The 25,133-nt window shown below is 41.4% G+C and overlaps 2 pseudogenes; one reads left to right on the top strand and one right to left on the bottom strand.

The window, feature by feature from the left end:
- Positions 1–675: 675 nt before the first annotated feature.
- On the bottom strand, positions 676–3,333 carry LOC132141764 (N-acetylmuramoyl-L-alanine amidase-like; annotated as a pseudogene).
- Positions 3,334–20,258: 16,925 nt separating this feature from the next.
- Positions 20,259–22,141, top strand: LOC132152140 (N-acetylmuramoyl-L-alanine amidase-like; annotated as a pseudogene).
- The last annotated feature ends 2,992 nt before the right edge of the window (positions 22,142–25,133 follow it).

Here is a 25,133-nt window from a genome sequence, read left to right as displayed (position 1 = left end):
AAGAAAAAAAAAAAGGTTCAACTTCAAAACTGTAAAATAATGTAATAATTTGAAATACACATGAAACATATATAAAATTGTAAAATAGAAAATATTTTATGTAAACATTTTGTATTTATACATAAAATATGTTTTTATACGATTTTTAAAAGTCAGCTGTTATAATTCTGCTATATGAATGTGTAAAGTCTGTCACTTTAATGACACAGTAGGCTAATATAGCCTAATACATCCGTCTATATATCTCTATGTACGTTTAGTAATGTAGATAGATGAATAAGCAAATAGTAAAACTCATATTTTCGCGTTGCAATTATTTATATAAAGCTTAGACATATTAAAAATATATATATAAGTAAAATCAAGCTGCATTTAAGGTGAATTGATTAAAAACACTGTTTTAACTTTAACGCAGTTAGTAAGTTTTGTAAACAACCAAAATCATTTTAGCTAGATTTGCTGATTTTATTTTATTCTTACAATGTAAAAATATTCAATGTGATCAAAATAATGTACTTCTATGGTAGGCCTATCATTTTGTTAAAGAACTTTTCTTTTGACCACAATAATTCAAGGTAAATTAGATTTTGTCAGTTTGCCTTAAATAACATTGAATTAATTCATTTCTCATGACATGTGCAGGAAAAAAATAAATACAACACGAACCAATAGATATGATTTTTACTATGCATTTATTATGAGTGAAGTACTGTTTTCCAGTGACACAATTAGTTGTTCATTGTTGATGTCACAGTCATCAAGGCAAATAACTCTGTAGAGAAAAGCAGAGAAACACACACAGACACACAGTTATGGTCTGAACTGTGACCACAATCTATTTGGAGAAGTCAGAACTTCATAAATACAATAAATCCTAAGAATCAGCAATCTTTTTACCTCCCAATGAGACCAGTTCTGGATTTCACGGTAGAGGGAGTTTCCAGGGCATTCTGTGGAATCGGCTTGTCTGTGTCCGTACAAGCTGTAATATGAGGACAGTCGGCCTCCGTTCACAGCGCAGCTTGTGAAGTCGTACCTCACCATGTCCAGTGCACTCCTGATGGGGAGCGTGGAGGTATAATCTCCAATGAAACAGACACCATAGCTTATGGAGTTGTATCCGTAAGCATGGGCACCGACCCAATTCCAGCCTCGGCCTTCATACAGGTTTCCATCAGAACCTGCAACAAAACTACAAACAAACAAACAATACTGATAGGATATTATACTAATTCTGTACAGCACATGAAATAGAGTTAAAGGGCTTTATGGTGGAGAATGTTGTCTAACAAACCAGGACTTTCCTAACCTGTATCCAATGTCAGACCATCCATTGGTTTGCTGGTGGTAGCGCTGCATGGAGCGCATGTCACTGGCACATTGATCGAAGGTGGTGCAAGGCTTCGAGGGTTGATATGTGTGGTGGATGAAAAGGTACGGCACAGGGAGAGACAGATACGAGGGAGAACCAATGAAAGCTGCAGCTCCCCATTGAGACCGCGTGATGATCTTGGGACAGACTGTTTTTAGGAGGAAAAGAATGAGTAAAAGATGAGTAAAATAATGGAAATAGCCACAGTTTTAAATTTCAAAATAATAGAGTCATCATAAAAAATAATATAAAAATCTATTTATATCCGTATACAATATATTATTAAAATATTTTATAAGTAATAAGTAAATATATATATATTAACATTAAAAGAATGTAAAAAAAAAAGTTTTTCAGTCAGTTTAATGTTTGGTTTCTTCTATTTATTATTATTTTTATTACTTATTTATTGCTAAGAAAATACTAAATTAAAAGTAAATATTGTTAAATAAAGGTGATGTATTTAAATAAATACATTAAAAAATATATAAAATAATAAATTGATCAAATAATAAATAAACTGGATTATTTACCAGCATACACATGGACAAACTGGTCAAAGCCTTCATTCATTATATCATCCAGCCTCTTCCTCTCAGACTCGTTTAAGTTGCGGTGAACTGTTAGAGCCTGGACCATCTGGCTTTTCAGCGAAGAGAAGCTGACAAGCTTTTTGAAGTTCATCCTTCGTTTCTGACTGATCAGACGGGGCGATGTGTCGAACCCTGCGGCGTCAGGCTGGTGACTGTAGTAACTCTTCAGCAGGTCACTCAGTGATCGCTCATGATCATTAGACGTGGAAACTTCTGACCCGAGAATGAACCCGTCTATACCTCCGATTATTAGGGCGTCTGTGGCCAAGGAGGGCAAATCAGAGAGACTGTAGACATTTGGGGATGAAATGCTATCCCAGAACCCTTTAGTGCCAAAAGGAAGAGTGGTTTGTTCATTGAGGACGTGATGTAGAAATGAAGCGACCAGGTTGTGGGTCAAGGTTAAAGGATAAAGGCCTTGGACGGTGGACTTCAGCCCAGCCTCAAGTCCAAGGAGCATTGGGGCCAATGCCACATTTGAACCATCTAACGTGAGAACCACACCTTTCTCCTTACCCAACTCTGAAAGGCTGTGATTAATGACCTCGCTTACATAAGAAGTGACTGATGGATCTGACACAAGGTCATGTGCATCACTGAGGTCACCTAGGTATCGCTTGATGAGGTCTGTTTCAAAGCCAGCAGTCTTACGTAGACCTTTCACCACATCGAGCATCTGAAGACCTGGATTCACAGCTTCAATGCTCTCCACAGCTCTGATGAAGTCATTCATGTGCTTTGTGGTGGTGGCTGATGGAAAATCAGAGGGAAAAACACAGAAAACAAGAACATTTACATTTCTACTCAACCACAGACATTAAAGGAATCATTTATGAGTCAATCCAAAAAAAAAAATTAAAATCCTATATATTTTTATAGAAACCAAGCAGTACAATCGACCCATGAGAATTTGAAATCTCACTTCTAATAAATTAATTTATTAAGACAAAACATAAACTTCACTGATGTCAATGATTGTAAAATGTTGCGGGTTCTTATATTTTGCCATTAATGTAAAAGCGGAGTTGGAAATCAAGAGTCACATAAATTACTTTTATTATTTTCATGGTGATTATTTTATATTTTTTACCCTATTGAAAAAAGAGTGCTGCAGACATTCTTCAAAGTCTTGTTCATGGCCAAAGAAGCCATCTGTGTTTGAAATGACACGAAGTGTGAAATAATTACATAAGTGTTCTTAAAACTTCTGAGGGAACAAATTTTTTTTTACTTTGGTAACATATCTAGCGCTTGCACACATAAATAAATGAGTAATTATTCAGCATAGTGACTAGAAAACTGAATATGTGACTTACCTTCAGCAAACACCACAAGCAAAGACAGAAGCAGACACAAATGCCAATCCATGATGACAGAACTCGAGAACACTGAAGAGTCTCTGTTCACTCAGTCCGGTTATGCATCTATCCTGCACCTCATACGCCTTATAAATACATGCTAACACTTATGTAAACACATGCTGATAAACGAGTGTGTTCCATGATATAAAAATATAACTTTGAGAAAGTGACAGATGCTTTCAATCTGTCTTAAATAAACCTGCAGTTGAATAAACCACCCATGATACTAATGAATATGTCAAGAATCTTCCATTCTTGCATCACATTAAAGTCTATTGTATTCTGTAAAAGTGTAAGTGAATTATGGTAAAGGGGAAAACTACACTTCATTTGAACTATTCGTAACACTTTACAATAAGGTCCTAATAAATACATTAATTAACATTACCAATGTTAACATTTAAAAGATTAAGAAACTGTTTAGACATATTTTTCATGCTAGCTAATGCAGTTAGCTAATGTTAACAAATGGAACCATATTGTAAAGTGTTAACATTTACATAATGTTTACATTTATACTTTCAGATTATTCAAAGAGACTTAAAAAATTTGAAATATTATAACAATCAATTTCAAACCTTTCCTTTTTATGTTATCGTAGAGTTAAGGGTTTTCTTATTGCTAGTAATCAGATTTTTTAAAATTAGTTCAGAAAAATAACAGTATTAGTTCTTCTTGTGAATAGGTGGAAACTGTTGGTTGATAAAGCTTCTTATTTTTTTCTTATCAACCTTCGATACACTTCATCACGAGCTTAAACAACATTACAAATAGAAAAATGGCTAGATTTTTTCATGGACATTTGTTAAATTTTGAATCATGAAGCAGAGCTTGATTTAAACAACATTAGCCATTTCATTTTTATTTTCATTATATTTATAGATGTAAATATATGTGACCTTGGAGCACAAAACCAGTCATGAGTGGCATGGGTATAATTGTAGCAATAGCCAAAAATAAATTTTATGGGTCACAATTACTGATTTTCCAATTATGCCAAAAATCATAGGTTTATTGAGCAAAGATCATGTTCCGTGAAGATATTTGTACATTTGTAAAAAAGAAGGCACGTGACGCTGTAATCCAAGTGATGATAGCAGTATACGTAGAGAAGTGAGATGACTTTCTTTTAGCCTATTTTTTATTGTACCATTACAATAGAACATTATTGTATGTTTTGTAATGTATTAATTATCTTGGACTGTAATAAAAAACAAATAGCAAATTTTTGCTTTTCAGATAAAAGTGTGGTCTTGTCACGTTCGGTGATACAAAAAACGAAGAGAGATCCAAATGCAGGTGTGAGATTTATTAAAAGGGCAAATCCAAAGGGGTAAACAGTCTAGGCAGGGTCAAAACCAAAAAATCCAATAAACATGAACACAAAACAAGAACACACGGCAAGAGCAGACTATGAACTGTATCACACATAAGACGAGGACTCCGTGACAAAGACTCAGACAGACCGGGTATAAATACACAGAAGGATAATGGGGAAACAGGAGAAAGGTGGGGAACAATGAATTAACTAGAACAAGGAGGAAGGTGACCAAATAAGGGAACAGCAAGTGATAATATGATAGACACCGTGGGAACTGAGGACACCTAGTGGAAACCCAGGGAACACAACCCAGACACTGTGACAGACCCCCCCCCTCTACGGAGCGGCTTCCAGACGCTCCACGATAGACAAAACAGAGACCAGGAGGGAGGCGGACAGGTGGAGGCTCAGGGGGAGGGACGGAGGGCCAGAAAAGAAAAACATGGGGAACAGGCACCAGAATGTAAACACAAAACAGGAAGACCAGGAGGGAGGAGGAACCGGAGGAGGTTCAGAGGGAGGGACGGAGGGCCAGACTAACAGAAAGGAACGGGGACAGAAGTGAACAAAAAAAAAAACAAAAGGCAAAAACAACAACATGAAGCCCCCCGGGGTGAAGCAGAAGACCACCACATCCTTGTGGTCGACGCCAGAGTCCTCCAGGGCGGAGCGGAAGACCACCACAACCGTGTAGTCAGGGCAAGCGCACCCCAGGGCGGAGCAGAAGACCACCATGTCCGTGTGGTCAGAGCGGAAGCCCCCCAGGGCGGAGCAGAGGACCACCACGTCCTTGTGGTCGACGCCAGAGTCCTCCAGGGCGGAGCAGATGACCACCACGTCCTCGTGGTCGACGTCGGAGTCACCCAGGGCCAGTGTTGGGAAGGTTACTTTGGAAATGTAATAGGTTACAGATTACAAGTTACCCTGTTTAAAATGTAATAGTAGTGTAACTTTTTCAATTACTTTATTAAAGTAATGTAACTAATTACTTTTGAGTACTTTTTGATTACTTTTCTAAATTTGTGAAAATTAAAGAATAATAAATAAAAGCATATACATCAACTTAAATACAGTTATCTTATAAGCATGTGACGTATTCTGTGTAATAAACTCCTGAAACATTGATGTTTTTTTGAAACTGCTGTCTCTGTATATGATGATAGTTTTCTCAAAATAAGTAAAATGCACATGAAGTGACACAGAGCAGTTCTAGAAATTATGTTTATGTGCTCATGTACTTCTATATTGAGACAGCAGAGATTGAAAACACTAGTAGGCCTATGTGTAGAAAATGAAACCATGTCTTTGCCATTAATTTACAGGAGGGGCGGACTGGGAAAAAAAATCAGACTGGAAAATTCAAACTCATACAAACAAATTCATGGACAAAACTATTTTTTATCTATTTTAAATCTTTAATTTGGGGACATGCAAAATAATTAAAAGTTCTCTCCTAAACTGCACCTTCACTTCCATTTTTCTCTTCAGTCTCTTTATTTTGCCCTGTTATCCATTTCTCTCATGACTTTAATACTCAAGATTGAACAAAACTATACTTTACAATACAATACTCTACAATACTACAATATCTTTATAGAAAAATCCTAATACTGTACACGAGTCATATTTTTCCCTTACAAAAATTAACCATGCTTTTATTAGCCTATATAAAAGTCAAATAACCTTGTTTAATTTTTTTTTTTTTTTTTTTGCAAATGGATTTGTATTTATTTTTAAATAAATACATTTGTAAAATAATTTTACATTTTTGGTTATCACTGTTAAACAATAGTAACCATTTTCTCTGGATTTATAGTTAAAGATTAAAATGTTAATTTCCGTAAGGGTTGTGTTGTTGTCTGTCGTAGCTCCCCCTAAACCTATAAAAAAAAATCGGAATTTTCAGCTAAATTACTACTGTAACATTACAACAGATAATAATGATGTCCTTTATATAGTATTTTGAGTGATGACTGGTGAGCAACGTGCTGCTGCTTGATTAAATAAATAAAAAACAAAGACAAAAAAGCATCTTTACAGATGAAACTGACCTGAAACCCTGAACAGGAGTTCTGCTTCTCTGCTCCAGCTGTGCGCTTCCACAGTCCACTCTCTCTCTCTCTCTCTCTCTCTGTCTCTCTCTCTCTGTCTCTCTCTCCCTCTCTCTCTCTCTCTCTCTCTCTCTCTCTGTCTCTCTCTCTCTCTCTCTCTCTCTCTCTCTCTCTCTCTCTCTCTCTCGCATTGATTACTCGGAGTCTGATCCAAACCGTTTGGCGGAGGCGCGGAGAGCGCGCGAGTCATGACTAACACTTCATGATTTATTAGAGATTTAATTATCAAATGGCGGATTCGCAAATGATTGCTTTAGTACATTCGGCAGGCAATTATACAATAATGATATTAAATAATGGGGCAAAATCGGCTGCGAGGTCACCGGGAATTGTCCCGGTTCTCCCGGTGTCCAGTCCGCGCCTGATTTCCACAGACACGCAGAATGTGCAAGTCATATATTGCATTTTTGGGGGTTAATATTCACAGACACTAGTCTATGTCATGTTTTGATTCAAGTGTACTGACCTACTTTTGATTTAGTCATCCAAAATGTGGCATATTCCGTCGCTTATAGGCATTCCGTTTTTATGACTGTATTTCCGCATCCTGGAAATTTTAGGGCGGTATGTCTCAGAATAGTCAGTGCAATTTGGGAAATAAATCAGTTAAAACTGTATGTGGATCTGTGTAAACATTCAAATGTAATCCCCTTTGTAATCGTTAAAAATTTCATAAGTAACTGTAATTTAATTACTAATTTTTTCGTAGTAACTGTAACTAATTACAGTTACAATAATTTTGTAATTAAATTACGTAACGCCGTTACATGTAACTAGTTACTCCCCAACACTGCCCAGGGCGGAGCAGATGACCACCACGCCCCTGTGGTCGATGCCGGAGTCCAACAGGGCGGAGCAGAAGGCCACCCAGTGACTTGACTTGACTCAGAAAGTTCAACGGTGACCAGCCTTGTCTCTGGACAGTCCATGGTACCTAGCCCTGGCTCTGGAAGGTCATCAGTGACTAGCCCTGACTCAGGAAGATCATCAGTGACTTGACCTGACTCTGAAAGGTCCACGATGACTAGCCTTGTCTCTGGAAAGTCCATGGTACCTAGCCCTGACTCTGGAGGGTCATCGGTGACTAGCCCTGACTCTGGAGGGTCATCGGTGACTAGCCCTGACTCTGGAGGGTCATCGGTGACTAGCCCTGACTCTGGAGGGTCATCGGTGACTAGCCCTGACTCTGGAGGGTCATCGGTGACTAGCCCTGACTCTGGAGGGTCATCGGTGACTAGCCCTGATTCTGGAGGGTCATCAGTGACTAGCCCTGACTCTGGAAGGTAAACGGTGACTAACCCTGAATCTGGAGGGTCCACAAGCACCTGACTAGACTCTGGAAGGTCAACCGGAACCTCACTCAACTCTGAAAATTCAACAGTCACCTGACTCGACTCTGGAAGGTCAACAGGAACTTGACTCGACTCTGGAGGGTCAACAGGAACATGACTTGATTCAAGAGGAACAACTGGAACATGACTCGACTCTGGATGATCAACAGGAGCTAGCCCTAACTCTAGAGGGTCAACGGTAACTATCCCCTCGGCATCGACCACCACCTCGGCCTCCGGAACAGCATCGGGCACTGCCTCGGCCTCCGGAACAGCATCGGTCACTGCCTTGGGGACGGCGACGGCCTGCTCGGGAACGTCCTCCTGGACAGCAGCGGCCCACTCGGGAACGTCCTCCTGGACGACAGCGGGCTGCTCGGGAAGGTCCTCCGGGCTTTGAGGAATGGTAGACGCCTGTCTCCTACTCCTCCGCCCTCTATGATGGCGAGCCGGTGGCACCTTAACGGAAGACTCAGGCGTTGAGTCAGCCATCTTGTCTAGCAACACAGGTGTAGATTCTGTCAGGGTTTGGCAAGGGAGGACCCAGATGCAGAATTAACAGGGGAAACAGTTTATTAACAAGTGTGGAACACAGATGATGCACTAAGACAGTCCACAATAGGGCAGGGCTCACAACAGGAGAACAGGCGGATCAGAAGGAGATGGCTCCAGACTCTGTGGCAAAAGGAGACCTTGTAGCAACTCAAGTAGGAAGGGCCTGACCCGGTTGAAGGAACCCCTTGTAGCGCCCCAATGTCTGTCAGGTCAGAAGAACCAGCGACCAGGGAGGATTCAGGAAGCAGGGCAGGAACCAACACAGACACAAAGACAAAACAGGGGAGACAAGAATTTGACAGATAAAAGTAAACTTGCAAACCAATGCCTAGGGAGAAAAGAAAACTAAAAAGGAAAAACAAAAAGTAATACTAGAAATAACTGGAATTAACTGAAAACAAAAAGGATAACAATTGGAAAAAGCTAGGAATAATTAACTAGAACTACAAACCAAAATAAAGAAAACAGCAACCTTGCTGAAAACTAGAAAGAAAAATAAAAAAGGTGGGAAAAACCCCAAAAGGTTAAAGAACAAAAACACTAAACTACAAAGACTAGAACTAGACTACACATGGGAACAAATGAAAACTAAAAAATAAGAGGGAACCAAATAAGATGCAAAATACTGATTAAAGAGTTCTAACAAGACTAAATATCCAAGCTAGAGACTGTACACAAGGCACACACAAAAACGAACCAGCAAGGACCAGAGGGAAATGAGCACAATATAAAGGGAGCAGATCACACAAGGATCAGGTGAACAATTAGACAAACAAAGGACTAAACAAGGGGGCGTGGTGATTAGAAACAAGGAGGCAGGACAAGGGGAGCACACGGCCAACATAAACAAAGACACAACCATGTGCTCAGGCACAAAATGAACAGAGACACATTAAACAAAGATAGGACAGACAAGACTGTCAGGGCAGGATCCTGACAGATTCGGCCATCCTGTGCAATGGTGCTGGGCTGACGGCCATCTTGTGCTGTGGTGCTGGGCTGGCGGCAGTCTTGTCTGGAGACTCAGGTGTGGTTGCTGCATCCCACTGAGCACGATGGCGCAGGTAATGGGTAAACCCCCAAAAGTCCAGGATCTCCAACCCCTTCATCTCCCATTGAGGCAAAGGGTCATCCAGGCAATCATTAAACAAGTCTTTCAGTGCTGCGTCATTATACCCTAACCCGACTGCCATGGTCCAAAACAATTGTGCCAGGCCACCCACCTCACTCCCCCTTTGACGAAGGGTGGTTAAGTTCCGGAATCTCCCCCTCCATTCCTCCATGGTGGCTGGGGAACAGATTCGAAATCCCACACCGCTGGATCTAGGAAGGACGGAGTCCTTCTGTCACGTTCGGTGATACAAAAAACGAGGAGAGATCCAAATGCAGGTGTGAGATTTATGAAAAGGGCATAAAAGGGCATTAAAAAGGGTCTAGTTTAATATGTTGCAGGCTCAATTATTGGTAATAAATAATTGATAAATAAAATTGATGATACGAAATTATCAAAAAATATTGGGCTTGTTTTTGAAGCTGCGCATATTTCTCTTGTGAGAGTTGGCAAAAGTACAAGCGAGACGTCTGCATTTAGAGAGCACTGAGGGCAAGCATCAAGGGAGCAAGCTACTGAAACGTTGCACGCACAAAAAAGAATGTATGCACACATACAAAAACTTATTTTAAATTCAAAATGTATTTTTGTGCACTCAAAATAATTTCTTTTTCACAAAACAAACATTTTCTCCACAAAACTCATTTCGTGCATGTGCAAATCGCAGATTTGTGGCAGAGATCTAATCCCATAGAGGAGGAGGGGGAAAGGACTCTCTCCAATATCTTTTTCATTCGCTGCAATACCAATTTCAGCCGCTAGCTGTCTATATTACACACTTCACCTTTACAGTGACAGTGTAATCACATGCATCATAATCATCATCACATGCACTATTCCTTTAACCTAGAACAGCTTGCATTAGTACATATTTATTTTAAATCTATAATTTAATTTAAAAGATGTAGGCCTAATATGAGGTGTAATGAATAAACACCTTGTATAATAACAGAATTGACTTATTATACAAACCATACACATTCATAATCAAATGTTAACTGCTTTTAAACGTTTCAAAAGCATCTCCTGCAGAAAGGAAAAAATTGTTAAATATTTTTAAGTCATTACGAAATGTTGATTTTGACCCATTTTACTTCCAAAATGTAATAGGCCTGGTATGTGAAGCAGAAAATTCAGTTAATATGCTTAAATTAATCTGAAACTGGCTGACTTTAGGACTAATTCAAGCCTCCCATCAAGTTGATTTCTGATTAGAAAACATTTGAGCTGCAAAATTCAGCAGAATGAAAACACCTGAAAATATTTTTATAATTTTTTTTTTTACACCTTTACATTATTAGAAATATCCTCTTTGGCGGTGCTGATGGTCCATGAAGATCCATTTTTCTCCAGCACCCACTCCACGAAAGCGGCAAAATCCTCTCGGGGACCGTTCGCTGGTAGGTGTGACTTACACCGCTCGCTCAGGCCGGTGTAGAAGAAGTTTGAGAGCGAGCGGTCGGGGAAGTGGGTAAGGCACACCAGATCTAAAAAGTCCCTGGTATGGTCCTCCAGCGAACGGTCCAGTTGCTCCAGTCATAGGAGACGGACTGCTGGGATAGCCATTCCGGGAGAGGGAGGAAAACAAAAATAAAAACCAAAAAGAAAGAAAAACGCAGCTAAAATCAAAACAAACATTTTCTCCACAAAACTCAGTTCGCGCATGTGCAAATCGCAGATTTGTGGCAGAGATCTAATCCCATAGAGGAGGAGGGGGAAAGGACTCTCTCCAATATCTTTTTCATTTGCTGCAATACCCATTTCAGCCGCTAGCTGTCAATATTACACACTTCACCTTTACAGTGACAGTAATCACATGCATCATAAGCCCTATTCGGACGGGATTAGTTTAACATAGGGACGTGGGGTAAAGCAATTTTTATCAGAGCTTCTCTGTGATTTTAGTCCCGTCCGAATGCTCCATGTCAGTAATCATTACGGACAATGTCAGTAAAGATTACGGCGACTTTTACCTTCTGTAAAAAGGTTCGGAGAAATTACCTCAGGTAATACTAGTCCCGTGCGAATAGACCATCTGAAAAAATACACGGTAGTATTTCATCATTGCCTGTAATTTTTTTTAAAATATGGAAGCGCTTGAAGAAGCATTCACTTGCTTTCTAGGCGGTGGAACAAATCAATGGCAAACCTCAAGTTTATCCTGCATACGACGACACAGACCATTAAAGAAAAGGTCACAAGCAGTTCTCAGAAGCACGGAACTTCTGTTTGTATTAAGTTAATTTCCAATTACCAACAGAATCCAATCATCAGAATGTAATGAATTGCATTAATAAATCGTTTAACTGGACCCAAATCTTTGTTTATATATCTTTATTAATATTATATAATATATATATATCTATTATTATTATTATATAATGTATAATTTACGTGTGTGTGTTGGGCTAGTTTTTAATGACCATTGGGCTGGTTTGGTTACGCGGATCTGGCAACCAGAGCAGCGCACACAAGTGTAGGTGCGTGTTTGAGACGAGGGAGGTGACTGCGCTGCGTAATCGTGTTACCCCTCCCACTTCTGACTGTTTTACTGAGACTTTCTAATCCAGTCCGAATAGGACATCAATATTACAGACGTCCTGTGGTAAAGTTATATTACTCCATCTACCCCCGTAAAACGAATCCCGTCCGAATAGGGCTATAATCATCATCACATGCACTATTCCTTTAACCTAGAACAGCTTGCATTAGTACATATTTATTTTAAATCTATAATTTAATTTAAAAGATGTAGGCCTAATATGAGGTGTAATGAATAAACACCTTGTATAATAACAGAATTGACTTATTATACAAACCATACACATTCATAATCAAATGTTAACTGCTTGTAAATGTTTCAAAAGCATCTCCTGCAGAAAGGAAAAATTGTTAAATATTTTTAAGTCATTACGAAATGTTGATTTTGACCCATTTTACTTCCAAAATGTGTTAGGCCTGGTATGTGAAGCAGAAAATTCAGTTAATATGCTTAAATTAATCTGAAACTGGCTGACTTTAGGACTAATTCAAGCCTCCCATCAAGTTGATTTCTGATTAGAAAACATTTGAGCTGCAAAATTCAGCAGAATGAAAACACCTGAAAATATTTTTATAATTTTTTTTTTCACCTTTACATTATTAGAAATATCCATGATTTTGTACTTAAATATTGAAATGAAACACCCACAATTTGAATTTTTGGACCTGCTATTTTAGTATTGTCCTAAGTTTTTAGGAATCCTTTCTAATTATGTAGTTGAAGAAAATATAATAAGATAGAATAAAATAGAAAAGAGCCATAGTTTTGATCCTTTGATTCATATAGGACTTTGAATTGGGCCGTGTTTCAGGATTTTCTTTTCTTTTTCTTTTTTTTTTGTATGCAAATAAACAGACTGTCACTTTTCTATTTTTGTGATTTGGTTATGTTGTTTACCTTGTGATAAACCATATCGCAAGGTAAATTACCTTGTGATGAAGCCTATCATAGGCTGATATAGAGTAAGGAAAAAAATAGAAGCTTTATCTATCAACAGTTTCCACTTATTCACAAGAAGAATTAATAAAAAATATTTTATCTTTGGTGTAACTTAATATATCTGAAAGATTATTAGCAATAAGAAAACACTTTCTGTAAGAATGGTTTGAAATGGGTGTTGTAGTATAAATTCAAACATAAATCAGTAATGCTTTACAATATACATTTGTTAATTTTAGTTACATTTTAAACATTTACTAATACATTTTTAAAATCAAAAGTTGTATCTGTTAGTTTAGAGCTAATTTATTCTAACAACTGTCACATTAATGAACTTTTTTTCCCTTATTTGGTCACCTTCCTTTTCTTGTTTTAGTTAATTGATTGATCCCCACCTGTCTCCAGTTCCCTCTTTACCATCTGTGTGTTTAAATACCCAGTCTGTTCAGTTCTCTCCTGTCCGTGATTGAATATATGTGTAAATGTGTCAAAGCTGTATGAGAGTGTTAATCTGATATCGTATCGTATCGTATCGTATCGTATTCTATGTGAATGTGTATAGTATATTGTCTGTTATTCTCCTTCGTTTTCTTTAGTAAACTCCTCATTTGTTCCATATCCTCCTCGAGCACTTAGTCTTTCGTTTAGCACTACTTCATTTGTAACAGAATCACGGACCAAAACAGTATAGTTTATTTTAGCAGCGTTTTTCTTTCTTTTTGGTTTTTATTTTTGTTTTCCTCCCTCTCCCGGAATGGCCATCCCAGCAGTCCGTCTCCTATGCCTGGAGCAACTGGACCGTTCGCTGGAGGACCATACCAGGGACTTTTTAGATCTGGCGTGCCTTACCCACTTCCCCGACCGCTCGCTCTCAAACTTCTTCTACACCGGCCTGAGCGAGCGGTGTAAGTCACGCCTACCAGCGAACGGTCCCCGAGAGGATTTTGCCGCTTTCGTGGAGTGGGTGCTGGAGAAAAATGGATCTTCATGGACCATCAGCACCGCCGAAGAGGATATCTCCAGCCCCACTCCCGACCCAGTGACCAGCCAGCCACCATCAAGCCGCACGGAGCCAGAGCCCACCGCAGCTGCAGAGCCCGAGCCAATGCAGGACCTCAAGAGCGCGACTGACCAGGTGTGTGAGCCGGCAACACCGTGCATCGTGGGAGTCTTAGTGGAGATCGAGGGCGTGGAGGAACGCCCTGCCCACACTTCCGTGACTGAGGGTGAGCTGTTTTCGGTCTCGGGAAAGGATATGGAGCAACTTATAGATCTTATGGACTGGTCTATGGAGGTAATTCCTGAATTTTCTGTTTCTCCGCTGGTTCCGTCCAGCCCTGTTCCCCCTGTATACCCTCTCAGTCTCCCATTCCCACCTCCTCCAGTCAGTTCCTCTGCTCCATTTCCGCTGGTTCCGCCCAGCCCTGAATTTTCTGTTCGTCCGCTGGTTTCGCCCAGCTATGAATTTTCTGTTTCTCTGCTGGTTCCGCCCAGCCCTGAATTTTCTGTTCCTCCGCTGATTCCGCCCAGCTCTGAATTTCCTGTGTCTCCGCTGGTTCCGCCCAGCCTTGAATCTCCTGTGTTCCCTCCCAGCCTCCCTCTCCCACCTCCTCCTAGACCTGCCAGTCCCTCTGCTCCTCCTCCGCTGGTTCCGTCCAGCCCTGATCCTCCTGTGTCTCCTCCCACCCTTCCTCTCTCCTCCTCCTAGACCAGCCAGTTCCTCGACGTCATCTCTGCTGGTGCCAGTCAGTCCCGCAGCTCACCCTCAGTCCGCGCCATCTGGGCGCGATGGTTCGCCGCTGGACTGCCAGTCTCCAGCTCCGCCTTGGCATGTTAAGGCCCTGTCTCCGCCTCCAGCCTCCGAGCCCTGGACTCCTCTTCGGTCCTTCGACCCAGCGGCTCCGCCTTGGCTCTTAGCTCCCTCATCTCCACCGTGGCCTGCCATCCCACCTGCTCCACCGGGCTACCTCGTCCCTCCAGCTCCACCTTGGTCAGTCGTCGACCATCCGCCGCCTCGGGACTCCATTCCTCTGGCTTCGCCTCGTCACTCCATCCCTACGATTCTGTCAGGCTCCTCCTTCCCTCTGGTTCCACCATCATCCTCAGTCACTCTGGCTCCACAGCGGTCTTCCAGGACCCTGCCTCCGCCTTGGTCGCCTGAGCCTTCTGTTCCACCTAGGCCCTCCGGATCCTCGACGTCACCCTGACTCTGCGGCTGTGCTGCTCCATCTTGGGCTCCTCACCCACCGGTGCAGTCTCCGCCTGTCGGCCCCCTGGTGTCGTCGGCCCCTTCTCCACCATGGCTCCTCCCGCAGTCGACTCCACCTTGGATCTCCGTCCTGGCTGGTCTCTGGAGGACCATCTGGCTCCTCCTGCTCCGGGCTCCTCCCTGGCTTCTCCCTCCATCCACTCTGCCCTCGTCCCTACCTCCATGCTTCCTCTTCACCTGCTCCTTGCCTGCTCCTCGCCCGCCTCCAGAACCCCCACCCTCCCTCCGCTGGTATTGCTCTTGCGGTGCGAGGACGCACCGTTCCGGGAGGGGGCGAACTGTCACGTTAATGAACTTTTGTTCGTAACGTGTTTGTTTTTTTGTGATTGAATATATGTGTAAATGTGTCAAAGCTGTATGTGAGTGTTAATCTGATATTGTATGTGTATAGTATATTGTCTGTTGTTCTCCTTCGTTTTCTTTAGTAAACTCCTCATTTGTTCCATATCCTCCTCGAGCACTTAGTCTTTCGTTTAGCACTACTTCATTTGTAACAACTGTACTATTTATTAATACTGTAACAAATGTATTGCTCACTGTAAATGTTGGTTAGTGCATTAACTGATGTTAACTAATGGGACTTTATTATAAAGTATTATGCATAATTCAAATGAAGTGTAGTTTTTCCCTTTAACAAATCACTTACACTTTTACAGAATACAATAGACTTTAATGTGATGCAAGAATGGAAGATTCTTGACATATTCATTAGTATCATGGGTGGTTTATTCAACTGCAAGTTTAAGACCGATTGAAAGCATCTGTCACTTTCTCAAAGCTATATTTTTATATCATGGAACACACTCGTTTATCAGCATGTGTTTACATAAGTGTTAGCATGTATTTATAAGGCGTATGAGGTGCAGGATAGATGCATAACCGGACTGAGTGAACAGAGACTCTTCAGTGTTCTCGAGTTCTGTCATCATGGATTGGCATTTGTGTCTGCTTCTTTCTTTGCTTGTGGTGTTTGCTGAAGGTAAGTCAGATATTCAGTTTTCTAGTCACTATGCTGAATAATTACTGGTTTATTTATGTGTGCACTAGATAGATATGTTAAAGTTTTTCTTCACTCAGAAATTTTAAGAACATTTATTTTTTTTGTAAATCATTTAACCTTTCGTGTCATTTCAAAAACAGATGTCTTCTTTGGCCATGAACAAAACCTTGAATGTCTACAGCACTCTTTTTTTCAATGGGTTCAAAAATATCAAATAAATCACCATGAAAATGTAATAAAATTTATGTGACTCTTGATTTCCAACTCCGCTTTTACATTAATGGCAAAATGTAAGAACCTGCAACATTTTACAATCATTGACATCAGGTAGAATAAAATAGAAAAGAGCCATAGTTTTAATCCTTTGATACATATAGGTCTTTGAATTGGGCCGTGTTTCAGGATTTTCTTTTCTTTTTCTTTTTTTTTGTATGCAAATAAACAGACTGTCACTTTTCTATTTTTGTGATTTGGTTATGTTGTTTACCTTGTGATAAACCATATCGCAAGGTAAATTACCTTGTGATGAAGCCTATCATAGGCTGATATAGAGTAAGGAAAAAAATAGAAGCTTTATCTATCAACAGTTTCCACTTATTCACAAGAAGAATTAATAAAAAATATTTTATCTTTGCTGTAACTTAATATATCTGAAAGATGATTAGCAATAAGAAAACACTTTCTGTAAGAATGGTTTGAAATGGGTGTTGTAGTATAAATTTAAACATAAATCAGTAATGCTTTACAATATACATTTGTTAATTTTAGTTACATTTTAAACATTTACTAATACATTTTTAAAATCAAAAGTTGTATCTGTTAGTTTAGAGCTAATTTATTCTAACAACTGTCACATTAATGAACTTTTGTTCCCTTATTTGGTAACCTTCCTTTTCTTGTTTTAGTTAATTGATTGATCCCCACCTGTCTCCAGTTCCCTCTTTACCATCTGTGTGTTTAAATACCCAGTCTGTTCAGTTCTCCCCTGTCCGTGATTGAATATATGTGTAAATGTGTCAAAGCTGTATGAGAGTGTTAATCTGATATCGTATCGTATCGTATCGTATCGTATCATATCGTATCGTATCGTATCGTATCGCAACGCATCGCATCGCATCGTATCGTATCGTATTCTATGTGAATGTGTATAGTATATTGTCTGTTATTCTCCTTCGTTTTCTTTAGTAAACTCCTCATTTGTTCCATATCCTCCTCGAGCACTTAGTCTTTCGTTTAGCACTACTTCATTTGTAACAGAATCATGGACCAAAACAGTATAGTTATATTTTAGCAGCGTTTTTCTTTCTTTTTGGTTTTTATTTTTGTTTTCCTCCCTCTCCCGGAATGGCCATCCCAGCAGTCCGTCTCCTATGCCTGGAGCAACTGGACCGTTCGCTGGAGGACCATACCAGGGACTTTTTAGATCTGGCGTGCCTTACCCACTTCCCCGACCGCTCGCTCTCAAACTTCTTCTACACCGGCCTGAGCGAGCGGTGTAAGTCACGCCTACCAGCGAACGGTCCCCGAGAGGATTTTGCCGCTTTCGTGGAGTGGGTGCTGGAGAAAAATGGATCTTCATGGACCATCAGCACCGCCGAAGAGGATATCTCCAGCCCCACTCCCGACCCAGTGACCAGCCAGCCACCATCAAGCCGCACGGAGCCAGAGCCCACCGCAGCTGCAGAGCCCGAGCCAATGCAGGACCTCAAGAGCGCGACTGACCAGGTGTGTGAGCCGGCAACACCGTGCATCGTGGGAGTCTTAGTGGAGATCGAGGGCGTGGAGGAACGCCCTGCCCACACTTCCGTGACTGAGGGTGAGCTGTTTTCGGTCTCGGGAAAGGATATGGAGCAACTTATAGATCTTATGGACTGGTCTATGGAGGTAATTCCTGAATTTTCTGTTTCTCCGCTGGTTCCGTCCAGCCCTGTTCCCCCTGTATACCCTCTCAGTCTCCCATTCCCACCTCCTCCAGTCAGTTCCTCTGCTCCATTTCTGCTGGTTCCGCCCAGCCCTGAATTTTCTGTTCCTCCGCTGGTTCCGCCCAGCTATGAATTTTCTGTTTCTCTGCTGGTTCCGCCCAGCCCTGAATTTTCTGTTCCTCCGCTGATTCCGCCCAGCTCTGAATTTCCTGTGTCTCCGCTGGTTCCGCCCAGCCTTGAATCTCCTGTGTTCCCTCCCAGCCTCCCTCTCCCACCTCCTCCTAGTCCTGCCAGTCCCTCTGCTCCTCCTCCGCTGGTTCCGTCCAGCCCTGATCCTCCTGTGTCTCCTCCCACCCTTCCTCTCTCCTCCTCCTAGACCAGCCAGTTCCTCGACGTCATCTCTGCTGGTGCCAGTCAGTCCCGCAGCTCACCCTCAGTCCGCGCCATCTGGGCGCGATGGTTCGCCGCTGGACTGCCAGTCTCCAGCTCCGCCTTGGCATGTTAAGGCCCTGTCTCCACCTCCAGCCTCCGAGCCCTGGACTCCTCCTCGGTCCTTCGACCCAGCGGCTCCGCCTTGGCTCTTAGCTCCCTCGTCTCCACCGTGGCCTGCCATCCCACCTGCTCCACCGGGCTCCCTCGTCCCTCCAGCTCCACCTTGGTCAGTCGTCGACCATCCACCGCCTCGGGACTCCATTCCTCTGGCTTCACCTCGTCACTCCATCCCTACGGTTCTGTCAGGCTCCTCCTTCCCTCTGGTTCCACCATCATCCTCAGTCACTCTGGCTCCACAGCGGTCTTCCAGGACCCCGCCTCCGCCTTGGTCGCCTGAGCCTTCTGCTCCACCTAGGCCCTCCAGATCCTCGACGTCACCCTGACTCTGCGGCTGTGCTGCTCCATCTTGGGCTCCTCACCCACTGGTGCAGTCTCCGCCTGTCGGCCCCCTGGTGTCGTCGGCCCTTTCTCCACCATGGCTCCTCCCGCAGTTGACTCCACCTTGGATCTCCATCCTGGCTGGTCTCTGGAGGACCATCTGGCTCCTCCTGCTCCGGGCTCCTCCCTGGCTCCTCCCTCCATCCACTCCGCCCTCGTCCCTACCTCCATGCTTCCTCTTCACCTGCTCCTTGCCTGCTCCTCGCCCGCCTCCAGAACCCCCACCCTCCCTCCGCTGGTATTGCTCTTGCAGTGCGAGGACGCACCGTTCCGGGAGGGGGCGAACTGTCACGTTAATGAACTTTTGTTCGTAACGTGTTTGTTTTTTTTGTGATTGAATATATGTGTAAATGTGTCAAAGCTGTATGTGAGTGTTAATCTGATATTGTATGTGTATAGTATATTGTCTGTTGTTCTCCTTCGTTTTCTTTAGTAAACTCCTCATTTGTTCCATATCCTCCTCGAGCACTTAGTCTTTCGTTTAGCACTACTTCATTTGTAACAACTGTACTATTTATTAATACTGTAACAAATGTATTGCTCACTGTAAATGTTGGTTAGTGCATTAACTGATGTTAACTAATGGGACTTTATTATAAAGTATTATGCATAATTCAAATGAAGTGTAGTTTTTCCCTTTAACAAATCACTTACACTTTTACAGAATACAATAGACTTTAATGTGATGCAAGAATGGAAGATTCTTGACATATTCATTAGTATCATGGGTGGTTTATTCAACTGCAAGTTTAAGACCGATTGAAAGCATCTGTCACTTTCTCAAAGTTATATTTTTATATCATGGAACACACTCGTTTATCAGCAGGTGTTTACATAAGTGTTAGCATGTATTTATAAGGCGTATGAGGTGCAGGATAGATGCATAACCGGACTGAGTGAACAGAGACTCTTCAGTGTTCTCGAGTTCTGTCATCATGGATTGGCATTTGTGTCTGCTTCTTTCTTTGCTTGTGGTGTTTGCTGAAGGTAAGTCAGATATTCAGTTTTTAGATTTTAAATTTATTGTACTGCTTGGTTTCTTTAAAAATATTTTTTGTGGTATGATAATGATTCCTTTAATGTCTGTGGTTGAGTAGAAATGTAAATGTTCGTTTTCTGTGATTTCCCTCTGGTTTTCCATCAGCCACCACCACAAAGCACATGAATGACTTCATCAGAGCTGTGGAGAGCATTGAAGCTGTGAATCCAGGTCTTCAGATGCTCGATGTGGTGAAAGGTCTACGTAAGGCTGCTGGCTTTGAAACCGACCTCATCAAGCGATACCTAGGTGACCTCAGTGATGCACATGACCTTGTGTCAGATCCATCAGTCACTTCTTATGTAAGCGAGGTCATTAATCACAGCCTTTCAGAGTTGGGTAAGGAGAAAGGTGTGGTTCTCACGTTAGATGGTTCAAATGTGGCATTGGCCCCAATGCTCCTTGGACTTGAGGCTGGGCTGAAGTCCACCGTCCAAGGCCTTTATCCTTTAACCTTGACCCACAACCTGGTCGCTTCATTTCTACATCACGTCCTCAATGAACAAACCACTCTTCCTTTTGGCACTAAAGGGTTCTGAGATAGCATTTCATCCCCAAATGTCTACAGTCTCTCTGATTTGCCCTCCTTGGCCACAGACGCCCTAATAATCGGAGGTATAGACGGGTTCATTCTCGGGTCAGAAGTTTCCACGTCTAATGATCATGAGCGATCACTGAGTGACCTGCTGAAGAGTTACTACAGTCACCAGCCTGACGCCGCAGGGTTCGACACATCGCCCCGTCTGATCAGTCAGAAACGAAGGATGAACTTCAAAAAGCTTGTCAGCTTCTCTTCGCTGAAAAGCCAGATGGTCCAGGCTCTAACAGTTCACCGCAACTTAAACGAGTCTGAGAGGAAGAGACTGGATGATATAATGAATGAAGGCTTTGACCAGTTTGTCCATGTGTATGCTGGTGTATTCTATGGTGACTCTGTTATTTTGAAACGTAAAACTGTGGCTATTTCCATTATTTTACTCATCTTTTACTCATTCTTTTCCTCCTAAAAACAGTCTGTCCCAAGACATGACATGCGCTCCATGCAGCGCTACCACCAGCAAACCAATGGATGGTCTGACATTGGATACAGGTTAGGAAAGTCCTGGTTTGTTAGACAACATTCTCCACCATAAAGCCCTTTAACTCTATTTCATGTGCTGTACAGAATTAGTATAATATCTTATCACTATTGTTTGTTTGTTTGTAGTTTTGTTGCAGGTTCTGATGGAAACCTGTATGAAGGCCGAGGCTGGAATTGGGTCGGTGCCCATGCTTACGGGTACAACTCCATAAGCTATGGTGTCTGTTTCATTGGAGATTATACCTCCACGCTCCCCATCAGGAGTGCACTGGACATGGTGAGGTACGACTTCACAAGCTGCGCTGTGAACGGAGGCCGACTGTCCTCATATTACAGCTTGTACGGACACAGACAAGCCGATTCCACAGAATGCCCTGGAAACTCCCTCTACCGTGAAATCCAGAACTGGTCTCATTGGGAGGTAAAAAGATTGCTGATTCTTAGGATTTATTGTATTTATGAAGTTCTGACTTCTCCAAATAGATTGTGGTCACAGTTCAGACCATAACTGTGTGTCTGTGTGTGTTTCTCTGCTTTTCTCTACAGAGTTATTTGCCTTGATGACTGTGACATCAACAATGAACAACTAATTGTGTCACTGGAAAACCGTACATGTGCTACATGTATCACTTATAATAAATGCATAATAAAAATCATATCTATTGGTTCTTGTTTTTCTTTCACGTGACATTAGAAATGAATCTAGTCAAATAATTTAACCCCTTAACTGTCACCCCGTCCCGAATACGGGACGCCTAGGTTTACTTCACTATATTACAATCAAATCTAATTTAATCTTGACAAACTATATATCGTTGGAAAGGTGTAATATATATTTACACCTCCCAAATATATATTTTACCAATGTTTTTTGCTAAAAATTATGTAGGAAAATGAATAGATCAATTTATGACAAGAGTGCACCCTCAAAAATCTCAATTATAACAGGAGTTTTGACCTTTGTTTTAAAAAAAGACTTCTCCGTTGCCTTTTTCTCTATCACATTTTAGAAATCATCAGAAGTTATATATCAACTGAAAACTTAAAATTTCAAAATTCATCCTTTAAAACCCATTTTAAAATCAGACATTGCATTACCATGTAAATGGTACATCAATATCATGTTACAAAATGTTTTCAGTCATGAATTATAAAAATTTAGGTTAGTATCATGCACATTCAAGTCTATCTTCAAAAACGTGAGTGACAGTTAATTAAGACAAACTGGCAAAAATATAACTTGCCTTGAATACTTTTGGTCGAAAGCAAAGTTCTTTTACAAAAGTGATCATTTTCATGTACATTATTTTGATCAGACCTTAAACCTTATTTTTACATTGTTAGAATGTAATAAAAATCAGAAAATGTAGCTAATATGAATTTTGTATATTTACAAATCTAACTATGCTGTGGTAGAATAAAATAATTAAATATCTTTTTGATAGCAAATACAATAGACTGTTTGTGTATAGTGCTGTGGAAAAGTGTTTGTGTCTTGAAATCATCTTGTGTTATTAAAAAACACAGAACACAGTTAACAGAGAGAGAGAGACAACCAGGGAAGACCACTGGAACAGCCTTGGACATCCACTGGCAGAATATCAGTAGAGGAAGCAGCAAGACCGAGAGAACCGAGAAAGGCACCATAGATCTGAGATTAGATACTTGTTGACTGCAGACTCTGAAGGGGATCAGGTTCCAGGCAAGGGGAACCAGTGGCAGGAACTTACGGGAACAGGTCTGGATGTGAACTCTAAAAACAGGAGAAGGCACCACAGGAACACAATGGAAGGCAGGGGGATAGAAAAATAAAAAAGCAAAAGAACCGATAAAAAGAAAAAAAAAAGAAATAATTAAATTTACCAACACAAATAACAAAATAGAAATAAATAAAAATATCAAACAAAAATGCAAACAGAAGCAAAGAGATAAAAATGGACCAAATCCAAAAACAAATAGAAGGACAAGAACAAAGAATTATTACAAACTATAAAAAAAACTATAAAAAGGACAAAAAAAAACAGGTGCACACAATTAGACCAGCAAGGACTAGACAAGGGCTAACAAGGGGGTCTAGTGGCTGTCAAACAACAACAACAACAACAACAAAGCCATGTGCTGACACAAGACAACAGAGACTCAAGAAACAAAGATAAGACAAAAGGGTGTAAGGACAGAACCCTAACACATACACGTCAATGAAACAGTTATTACTCAGCACAGTGACTAAAACACTGAATATATGGCTTTACCTTCAGCAGCAAACACCACAGGCCAAGAAAGAAGCAGACACAAATGCCAGTCCATGAGGACAGAACTTGAGAGCACTGAAAAGTCTCTGTTCACTCAGTCCGGTAATGCATCTATCCTGCACCTTATATGTCAGGATCCTGCCCTGACAGCCCTGTCCATATTGTCACAGTGTCTGGGTTGTGTCCCTGGGTTTCCACTAGATGTCCCCCTTTCTCACGGTGTCTGTCACCTTATCACTTCCTGTTCCCTTATTTGGTCACCTTCCTCCTTGTTGAGTAATTGATTGTTCCCCACCTGTCTCCTGTTCCCTCATTATCCTTCTGTGTATTTATACCCGGTCTGTCTGAGTCTGTGTTACGGAGTCCTTGTTTAATGTTGATGTTAATTCATGTCCGTCATCTTGCCTTGCCTTGTCTTCGTGTTTTGTTTATGTTTGGATATGTTGGATATCAACCCCTGCCTGGACTGTTTATTCTTTGGATTGCCCCTTTAATAAATACATACCCGCAATTGGTTCTCTCTCCTGTGTGTTCTGTAACACCGATCGTGACACATATTTTCTCCGTTCTATGTTTCTTTGTTTGTTTTGTGTCTAAGCACATGGTTCTGTCTTTGTTCGTGTCTGCCCACGTGCACCTCTTGTCCCACCTCCTTGTTACCCCTGGTCATGCCCCCTTTGTTTAGCCTTTGTCTGCTTGATTGTTTTCACCTGATCCTCATGTGTACTGCTCTATATATTGGGTTCTCTTTCCTTGTGTCTCTGCTGGTTCATTTTTGGTGTTTACCTGTTTCTTGGCCCAGAATTTATCTTTTTGATCTTGCTCAAGTTATTTTTTTGATCTCGTGTAGTTGTTCTATATCCTCGGTTCCTTTTTGGCCTTCTAGTTCTATCTAGTTCTTGTTTTTTGATTGTGCGCATCCTAATCTAGTTTTTGTTTTTTTCTTTTTGGTTTAGGTTTTCATTTACTCGCTTTTTGAGTTTGCAGTTGCTTTTTTGGATCCTGGCTTTGTTTTTACACTCGGATTTATTTCTTTGGATAGTTTTGGTTATTTTAGCCTTTTTGTTCACCGTTTTCAATTGTCTGTCGTTTTGAGTCTCGTCTTGTTTTCGTGTATTGTCCTGTCTTGCCCACTCTCAGATTTCCTGGCTACTGAACACCACTGCCTGGAAGCAGCTCACCTCTCTCACGTGTCAAGTCTCTGGTCTCGTGAATCTCTACCTGGTGACTAGACTGGTGACATTTGAGTTTAACTTGAAGCTACGGGTTTCCTGTGTCTGCCTGGCCCTTCCTCTGGAGCTGCCTCCTCTGTGCTGGAGCCCGTGGTCATTTTGGACTGTCTCGGTGGTCATCCCTCCTGCCCGTATTGTTGTCTGCCCTGCCCATCTGTTTGAACTTTCACTG

The sequence above is a fragment of the Carassius carassius genome, chromosome 1, assembly GCF_963082965.1.
Source record: "Carassius carassius chromosome 1, fCarCar2.1, whole genome shotgun sequence".
Lineage (NCBI taxonomy): Eukaryota > Metazoa > Chordata > Actinopteri > Cypriniformes > Cyprinidae > Carassius > Carassius carassius.
Note: the sequence above shows the minus strand (reverse complement) of the source record. Positions and strands in the feature narration are given on the sequence as shown.